The sequence below is a fragment of the Osmerus eperlanus genome, chromosome 14 (assembly GCF_963692335.1).
Source record: "Osmerus eperlanus chromosome 14, fOsmEpe2.1, whole genome shotgun sequence".
NCBI lineage: Eukaryota > Metazoa > Chordata > Actinopteri > Osmeriformes > Osmeridae > Osmerus > Osmerus eperlanus.
This window is the reverse complement of record NC_085031.1, coordinates 12,906,167-12,916,606: the sequence shown is the minus strand read 5'-3', so window position 1 is coordinate 12,916,606 and position 10,440 is coordinate 12,906,167. Positions and strand designations below refer to the sequence as shown.

The 10,440-nt window shown below is 40.6% G+C and overlaps 1 long non-coding RNA gene across 1 annotated transcript; it reads left to right on the top strand.

Annotated features, from left to right (window-relative positions):
- The first annotated feature begins 8,124 nt into the window (after positions 1-8,124).
- LOC134033741 (uncharacterized) lies at positions 8,125-10,158 on the top strand. Its single transcript, XR_009932157.1, has 2 exons — positions 8,125-8,296; positions 8,628-10,158. It is a non-coding gene; the product is annotated as an uncharacterized LOC134033741 (long non-coding RNA).
- Positions 10,159-10,440: the final 282 nt, after the last annotated feature.

Sequence of the window (10,440 nt, the reverse complement as noted above, 5' to 3'; positions counted from 1 at the left end):
CACAAGACTGTGTCCTCACACTGAAGGAAACAAAGATTTCATCGAAAGGGAGGAAGGCGGGATCTGGGTGTCCGTGCGCTCTTGACAGAAGTCTGATAAACTTTAAATGAGAGATGGAAGCAGAGGAAAGGGAGTGGGAGAAAACCCCATAAACGTCTTCCTAAAAGGAAAACTCTGTGGGTGGCCGAAGAAAAGTAAACTCTTCCTTTTTATTTACCGTTAGCACTGTGAGCAAGGTCTCATAAGGTCTATGAGATCGAGAGTCTTTGGTTTTCCATTTTATAATGCTATACAATGGGTATGCTATTGACTCTGTAGAATCTACATTTACAGAGCAACCGTAAATGAAATAAAATCATCGTGGTTGTAGTCCTGGGCGTACACGGTGCACTTGGCAAGGTGTGCATTGCTAAATAACAAAGCGATGCGACTTTTTACTCTACGTCAGTGTCCATTATCTGCTCCATAACCGAACACTTAGCAAATGGGCCCTTTATCAATATGTTGTCTGAAAGCAGGAGGAGAGCTGATACAGACCACTCTCCCCCCTCTCTTCCAGAGTTTAGACAGATGCTGCTCGAGGCTGGCTGCTCAGACCGGACATAGTGTTTTGGTAGTGCATGTGTTCAAGTAGTCAAGTAGTGTGCTACGAAATGGCCCCCATCTCATGTGAAACATTCAAATACATCACGTACGTAGGGGCCACTTCACAACCTTTACGTTGTTCTTGCACATGTACACACATGTACAAGTAAGAAACACACCCATGGCCCCAACGAATTTGCACACCAACTCTCACGCGTGCACAAGTAAAGCTGTGGCCCTCAGGCTTTGCATGCGTCCAAATTATTTGCCAAAACCTGATATCCAGACATCTTTTTGAGCTTCTCAGAGATAATCCTCATTTCCTACACCCTCTCTGGGTTTCCATTGCCTCCTCTGTAGCCTGTTACAGCAGTATGCTCCAGGCCTATGCTTTTCTCAGTCTCCACAAAGGTCATGTTGCACCAATCATTTCATTATACAAGGTTGACGATTTCACCTTCGCTCTAATGGAAACAGTGTGTGCCGTTATCAGTACTCCTGTGGAAAATATTACCTTGTAAAATGAAAATATTTATGTGGAACAGTAAACGTTGTTTTCATTTCTGATGCGTGTCCACGTCAAAATAATAAAATCAAAAGGAAAATATAAACTTTTAATGATACAACACTTCGTATTTGTCATAATAGATATTTGATGCCATTTCTTGACTATTTATTAATCATATAACAATGTTGAAACAGCAAACAAAGCATGCCCTCATTAGTTTAAAATTTGACTTTTAAGATTCTAATTATACAGATTTAATAAGTTGGATGCCTCTACCCATTGAATCACTGTTCACTTGCTGAGGTACTTTACCTCCTTAATATAAAGTGTGACTTAATTGGGTAATGCTAATATTTACTGTCATTTAAATTTAAAGGGATTGTGTTTTCTTTAATTGTAGCCATAAATATATCATGGCTCCTGAATTAGTTATGGTCAACAGTGGCAAATATTTTATTCATTGGAATGTGATTTGCTGACAGGATCTGAATTGTTTTTCTTTTTTCTATAGTCCCCTGGTTGCTGGCAGCTTCTATGGCATTTTAACTTTTGAGAGTGTGGCTGAGTCTTTGTTAATAAATCCATTAATATATAAATGATGAAACCTTTACCTGGTCCCAGTTGCTTTGGCTTTCATGTTGTTGTTGTGTTGTTGTTTGGGTCTTAATCAGGTATTAATGCCATTCTGTCTGAACTCAAAGATGGCAGGCTGCCTAGTAATTCATATGCTTGTTCTCTGATGGCATCTGTCGAAGTGTGCTCTCAGCCTATTGGTACATACCCTGTGGGAAATTTCAACCCAGCCCAAGACTGAGTGGGATGTAAGCAATTTCTTAACTGGGGCACTTGCTCTAAAAGGAAAAAAAAAAAGAAGGAAAAGAAGTTTGAGGCCAATTTTATTGTGACAAGGAGTGACATTGTGTAGAACAGCATAATGACATTCATACAGTGTTGTGGTTAAATTTGGGGCATATAGATTAAGTAAAGAAAAGTTCAAGCAAGAAAGAAAAACAGATTCCAAGAATATGTCTGTTTTGGAAGCATCTTGATAACAGGGTAGTCAATATTTGAATTCTAGTATTTGAGACCCAAGTCATTCATGATGAGAAATTATGTATCATTCTGTGAATAGTGACTGTTGTAAAATACATGGATATTCATTTACTCTGGGAGTGCTTTAAAATAGAATATTCAATCAGAATGTCATTTCAAACATTTTGGCCTTTGGACTTTCCATTCCAAACAAGTGATGTTAAATTAGGTTTGACAGGAAGTTGTCTGTTATTTCTGTGTGTTACGGACAGTCCAAGGTCGAAGGGCATGAGAAGTGTGGCTCCTATCTGTCTCCCTAATAAGACTGGGAATACATTTGGTTTCCTGCACGAGGGATGGTTCTCCTCCTGAACAGCCTCCCCCTTCCAACATGTAAAAACTATGTCAGCTTTAATGACAGCTGTTGATTCTCCAATGTCTCCCATGAGTTTCCATGGTACTTGGAATATTAGAAAGGTTTTATTACGAGGTTCTTTTGTTATCTCATAGTTGGAGTTGTCATTGACCTCATAAATACCGGTATATAGATGCATGATCAACTATTATTATTACTATTATTATTATTACTAATATTACTAAATAACAATAATAGTAGTCTGATAATTCTTAGTCTCCCTTTTACCCATGTACCAGTGCAATAATGACAGTTCTTTTGCAGGTAGGTGCATCTCTGCCCAAACAGACAGTAAAGTGAACTGCCATATAAGTATGGTCCTCTTTCTAATGATAGCGTGGTCTGGGAGCAGCAGAGTGTATGATAGCAGTGTCTTAGACAAGGCAATTACAGATACAGATGCATTCCCAGTCCTGAAGTTCCTGATGCCTTAATCTGTCACATGTCAAACATGCTCTATATATAGCTGATAAGAAAGAGTCTGAACCTATTGTAGTTCGGGTATCTCCTCTAGAAAAAGGTTTGGATACACATTCAAGACACACGTCTTGACATGGCTACATAAGTGGATCTGCCAAAGCACTGGTTCTAGAAATGAACAACATGAAAAAAAAAAAAAAAAGTTTACAGTCAATCACTAGGATTGTTGATATCACAGGTGGCCTTAATTGGCTGTCTTGAAATGTACCGTTGCTTTTGTTTTTACAGTCTATCTATCTATCTATCTATCATACTTGCAGCCCAGTCCGCCAAACAGCATTTGACTGTGGCGTTCAGGAAATCAGGGGGCCTCTCCAGACAGATAAGCCGTAGGGTGAAGGCCGTCTGAAGGCTTCACTACAGATATTAGCCTTCAACAGTGGCCCCTGACTTGACTATGGAGAGGGGGATATAGATAACTGATGAAGTGTCTAGAAAGATTATGGGGAATTGGAGGCAGAGCAAGAAGGCCATGAAGGTTATGAACATTTTTTGTAAATGCTAATGTTGAGTTCCTAGGAGTGATTGAAACTAAACTCCATTTCTCATCCTAAGTTCATCACTGAAAAACTTTGTTCACCTTCAAATATATTGATGCCTGTCATGACATGCCTATCTGGTGGCAGGAAAGTCCCACTCAGTTGCCTATTGCCAATTTAAGTTGAACCAATACTATTATAATTGTAAGATTTACATTTAGCAGACTCTATTATCCAGAGCGACTTACAGTAAGTACAGGGACATTCCCCCGAGGCAAGTATGGTGAAGTGCCTTGCCCAAGGACACAACGTCATTTGACAGAGCCAGGGATCGAACCAGCAACCTTCTGATTACTAGCCCGATTCCCTAACCGCTCAGCCACCTGACTCCTATTACCTATATCCCACAGTGAAAACCATTCATAATGTCCTCATGGAATCTCTGGTGGAAAACAAACAGGATTTTGAGTCATGGACTAGGGAGAGATCCTATGGTCAGAAGCATTCACATCGGTGTCTGGTCACCATATGTAGTCAATTTAAACGTGGAGTGCTAGTCATAAACACAGCTGCGAAGCCAGACTGGCCAACGCCAAAAATCACAAATACAGCGAAAGACAGGAGGCAGAGATGGTGGATTCACCTGGTAGAACTCCCACGTTCCACGTATGGAGGTCAGTCAGACAGATATCAATCATGAAGAGCGGTCTTTGAATGCATTTTACCCTCCAATTGTCTCCATCTGCTAGGGTAAATGCAGCCTTTGAAGGGAGTTGACTGGACAGAAGAACAATGCAGAGATGAAAAACTCTGTGAATGATATACTTGTACATAAAACGACAAAGTTAAAGGGAGATAAACTCCAAGCATATGGAAGCAAATGGCGAGCCAGGTCTTATCCGACGAACGTCAAGTGCCCAGAAGCCGAAGCTGCGAATCGTACCATTGATCTCTGCTAGCTACCGCATAGAGAAGCTAGCCTAATAGTTAATTATGTTAATTTGTCAAAGTGGCCTCTCATACTGCTGAGGCGGACGTTTTCATTACAATTTCCTACTGCATCTCATAGCCAGCTGCTTTTCCATACAAACCAACCTTTGTTTTTCTAGAACGTTTTATTCCCGACCCCCACCCTCTACTTATTCCACTTGATTGCAAACAGTTTTGCGCTCGACTTTGATGTCCACCACATGGGCACGTTAACGCGCCGTTAGCTCTTGTGTTGTTGTTAAACCCCTGGAAGATGACTTTATCTTTGTCGTTATGCTTTTATTTCTGAGCTTTAACATTTATGAAAGAGTTAGTCAACGTTCAGTCTGAATGTAGATGTTTGAGTAGAAGACTGTGGTTTTGGTCCTTTGGCTTCGTAGCAAAACCTAGTCAAGCATACTGGGGTGAAGCGATGTCTGAAAATAAGAGCCAAATATCTTCGAAGGAAAGCAGGGCCGGATTAACCATTAGGGCAACTGAGCACTTGCCCAGGGGCACATGACATCTAAGGGGCCCTGGACAATGTCAACTAAAATGTTACATCACGTTATGAACGCAGTCCTAACTTTCCTTAATGTGAGTACTTTATTACAACTCGTTCGATCAAAATGTTATGTTAAAATCACGTCAAAAACAGTGTTTGTGTAGTCTAGTAGTAGCCAGTGCCGCCGCTCCCATAACGCTCACTACGCGCTGTGCGTAGGGCACCAACTCCTGAGGGGGCACCAAAAAATTGCCAACTGAAAAATCATCATAGTTATAATACTTATAATACCGATATTATTTTAGTATAGAAATATTAGACACGTATATTACAAAACAGGCAGAACAAGAGATGTAGCCTATTTAAATGCTCACAAAAAGTTACGATGGTGCCCCCCCCCAAAAAAACAAAACAAATAGGCTACACACTCAACTTCCCAAGCTCGCTGTGGGTGCCCTTCCCTCAGTGGGCTGACGAACTTTGACAGTAGGCTAGGTCAACTTTTCTAAGATGGGCTTAAAACGATAACAGGAGTCAGGAGAAGGAAAAACGAAAGAAAGAGACTGAGATGGTGCCCGTGCATCACTTTCAGGTAAGTCCGTGTTTAATCATTGTTAAATACGGGAAATGTGCTGCTAATTTAATGGTTAGCCTATGCATACACCTCAAATTTGCTGACGTTATTGCTAATGTTAGCACACTCAAATATGTTAACTTAGTTAGGTGCAAGCTAGATTGAGATTTTACTGTTAAACATTATCTATGCATTTTACAAGTAACTGCGCCAGCTAGCTGTTACTTTCTTACCTACTGTCTGCCAAGATTTTACCAATTGAAAAACGGCTTGTAAAATGTTTATTTTACATAAAGCTCAAAAAACTATTTTGCGCTCAAATAAAGGCCCAAAAAATTCGCTCGCGCGCTTCGCGCGCTCGCATAAATTTTGGACATCCGTGGGGCCTTAAGCCTTGTTGCCCAGGGCACAGAAAATTGTTAATCCGGCCCTGAAGGAAAGCCTCACTTGTTTGAAGGTTAGGCTTTTAAACTCAGCATATTGTTATGAGGATTAAATACTGAGGCTCCAAGTAAAATACAATTATATATCAGTTTATGTAACTCCTGGGTAAAATCAATGTTAACCTGCTTGTTTGAAAGGCCGGAGTCTGTTGTGAATGCTTTAGACTGGAGTCAGGCAGTGACTGAAGGCGGAGGAAATATTTATGTCTTGGGGGCAGGACAGACCTTGGGGAGAACAGTGGTGAGTACAGTCACAACACTTACTGTAATCACAAAAGCCTTCCTATCATCCTGTCTGATCTGAATGGTTGAACACCAAGTGCATTGTTCTCACTGTTGTAAAAACATACACACGTGGTGTTGGATGCACCTGTTCATACACAATAAATAAAGGCATGCTAATGTAAATACCTTTTTATACTATTTTTACACATACGTATAGTCACAAAAGAACATGCAGCACAGTCTAATTGGATGTAGAGAATTCTTAAAATTCAGTGTGGTTGTGAATTATTCTATTAATAAACAATCACAGAATGGGAGGTATGCTGATTGAAACCTCAGACACTGTTAATGAGCCACAAGTGCAGATGGGACCACTAGTTTTCTGAAACGGTTAACATCCCAGCCTCTCTTTATGTTTCCACTTTACAGTAAGACACCTGGTGTTAGTTCTGGGGGAGGTTATTTGATTTTATTCTGCCCGACATCTTACCCAAGCATGGGGAAAAAGTTCTAGTGCCATGTTATTTCCATGACTCATCTACCTTGTGAAGCAGGGTAAGTCTTTTTCTCCTCAGACCATCTATAAAAGATTACTAGACAGACACTTTATAGCCTCAGAAGGATTGCTGTAAAGAACTTCATAGAGGACTTATAAGGACAAAGAGAAGGCCTGACCTAAATCTCACACAGAGTACAATTGACCTGGAATTGACTGCAAATTTTACCTTATATTACATTTTCACAGTCAAATATCAAATCATGAAACTAGTTTCCACTAAAAGGACGGTTCACACAGCATCAGAGCTTGAACTGTAACAAAAAAATAAATCCCAGTCAATTACTTTTATGACTGTATTTTATTCAGTTTCATTAAGAATATAATTAATCTCCATTAATTGACCATTCCCTAAGAGATATCCTTTTGTGGAATGTTCTTATTTGCAGAGAGCTTTGTACATGATGCATCACCGTTCCTGGAATGGCTTTGTTTATCTTCCGTGGTGATTAATGGACCACAGGGACTACTTGGGCCCTGCTGCCCAAAAATATGACCTTCTCCTGGGGTAGGATGCTCTGTTGGCCAGAGCGGGTAACTCCCAGGACCTTATCCTCCCCAGGATCGTCCAGCCTGTGTTTGTGTGAGAGAGGGAGGGAGGCCGGCAGGGGTCAGAGATACAAGGGTCACAGGGCAGAGGACAAACACCGTCTGGCAGTGATTATGACACTGATGGGAGATGGCTTGTGTGTGTGTGTGCTTGTGCAGGCTTGTTTGTGTGCATGCATGCAAGGGTGTGTGTTCGATTAATATAGAAATTAGTTGCAGACAAACAATGTTTATTCTGACTGAGAGCCAGGTTAAAAGATTAATTAGAAAATCATTTTGGTAGGAGGACCAATAAATGCAATAATTTAATCTCAAAACCATGAGATTTACTGATGGTGCTACTTTTACTCAGCTGCTTAATCTGCCAAATAAGCACTCTTCATTGTGGAATGTGCATAACTAAGAGACACTATGGTCGATTAACCTCAAGCATCGAAATGTCCTTTGACCTCCATAATTATGGTGCTCAGTAGACTTCCTCAGCATGCTTAGGGGCCCACCTGTGTGAACAATTAGGACCAGGAAACTCAGCTGTGAACTCTCCACGACATCAAGCAGGAGTGCATGTTCACAGCTGCAAGGGTTGATGGTCATGTAAGATTGATGATTCTGTCAACGCACTCTGCTTGAAGTTCATTTTCTATTGAATGTTGTTTTAGAGTTTTAGAGTAATCCCAGTAGTAAGTCCCCCTCAGAGAAGGCAGCAGTTTGTCTTATCTGTTTCTCGGTCTCAGGGGCAGAGGAAGTCATACAGAGAGAACTCTGTCATATCGACTGGTGTTTCCTGTGTTTAGAAGGATTAAAGTCAAGGAAATGGGCACAGAGGGCACTGCCAAGTTAATGCAGGCAGGACATGAGCTTGTATGCGGCCCTGCCCTCCTAATCACCGACGTGGAGATACGGGTTGTTGGCCAAGGCCTCGTGCAGTTGTAATCGCTGCGTCCTTAATGTTGGGTGGGTTATTTGTAACTTGTTGGTAAGTTGTAACTGACTTAAGAACTTGTACTCGCTGTACATTATATTATTGTTGCTTGCTTTCCTACAGGTACACTCTTGCACTTCTGAGGTTCATGTTGTTTAATTTGTAACTTGTTTAACTACTTGCTCTTATGTTTCTTCCCATTGGCACTTGGTTGCTTATCACAATGTATGCTCATGTTTTGGCTTCCCGCAATGTTTTTTGGGGCTGTCTCGTTGTTTATGATCATTGACCTATGCACTTTTTGTAAAGCTCTCTTGGAAGTCGCTTTGGATAAAAGCGTCTGCTAAATGAATAAATGTAATGTAATGTTTCGTGTCCCCTTAAGGCAGCCATTTTGGAGGCCTGTTCCAGCCAGAGAGTTGATGAAGACTGAAAGAGATCTGAACTCAACCTGAACTGTCTCTGTCATTGTTGCCTGACTTATGACACCCAGGAATGTGTAAATGGTTTGTGGTTGTTCGGGGACAATTTGAAACTGTATTGGAAGGAGGAAGAGAAAATGGAGAAAGGATGAATGCTCACACAAATACATTTCTCCATTCTTGGACAGAGAGAGAGAACTTGACAGAAACTGGGTCGGAAATTCACCTTTTGGCAAGACAAAACAAAGAGTAGAAAGACAAGAAATAGACATCAAACTGTTATAAATCTTCTCTTCTCTGAAATTACGAGTATGGGGAAAAAAGAAAGAAAAGGAGATCATAAGGAGGTCAAAAACCAGATTTGGACTCAACTGGAGTATAACCATTCTCCTTCTGCATATCTTAAATTGATGTGAGTGACCACATTCATTTTCATTTGTGGCCAAAATTGTATGTTGGGCTTATAAATTAAGACATTTTGTGCACACTGGGCATGCTCCACACAGTGTCATGGAGGTAGGTGACATCCACTCACAGTTACCGGAGAGAGACAAAGTTTCTCTGGAAGTTTATGGAGATGGCTGCTGCGGGTTTGAGAAATTGTATTTTAATTGTTTTGAATTACATCCACAGCATGTCACAAGTGATGTACTGACTGGCAAAGGCCACGATGACTCAGCAATCTAGATGTCTGAGATGTTTCAATTTATGTTTCACATAAAACTATCTTCAGACAAAACAAAGACCTGCTTCCACATAACTGTGTGAGAACCCCTCTCATCCTTTCCCTGTAATTGTTTACACTTAACAACCACAGACAAAACAGGCTGCTGCAAATGACATGACAAATATTAAGTTTAACAGCTAAAACAATTCTACATTTGTATTTATGTGTTAGCTGTGTTCCTATGGGAAGCTGTGGATGGAGGGACTCTATGTGACTAAGGAAATCGTCCCTGAGGGAATCGATGAACAGAGGCTTGGGAAAGCACTGTATATACACTCTCTAAAGACTGCCCAGAGTTAAACACTACACTTAGCTACATGCGTACGAGCCTAACCGGCATGTCGGCTTTCTAAACAGCACATGCTGAACCACAGACAGCTGTGGGAACCAGCCTAAAAGTGCTTTCAAGTGAGATTAACATGTATATACATTTAAAAATAAAATTGCCCTAAAAAAATGCTGGAAAAATAGCAGCAAAACTGGTTTAGTCATTTGTAAAGAGTTTAGATTTATTGTGTGTTGTTCATTTGCTATATTCCAAATCTCGTTGTAATATCCAATTGAATTACGTGCATCCTTTATAATAATTGGTTCAGATTTGTCCCTCATTGATTGTGTAAGATCATGCATCTCAAAGATACACTTGTCTTAACTGGGAAGCATTTTCTGTTACATAGTCAGCTCAATAATAATTGTATTACTCCGAATATTGAATTAACCATAAAAAATCTATTTGGCACAGTGAAATAAAGCAAGCCAAACTTACAGTCTGAATACACAGTCATTTCCATGTTGGTATGTTCAGGTTCATAGTGGTCATCGCCGTGAGGTAGAGATCAATGGAACAGCATGTGGGGCTTCCTACTGTGAGGTACCCTCAGAAGAAAGAAGATTAGATGTTTAGAAGTGCAGGATCAGATGAACCCTACAGCACCAGGTTTCTTTCACCTGATACAGTAGCATAGCCGCGGCTTGCGGCATTGCTAATGACCCAGACTACCCAGCTGTCTCCACTGTCAAAGATGTAGCCATCAATATATGTAAAATCT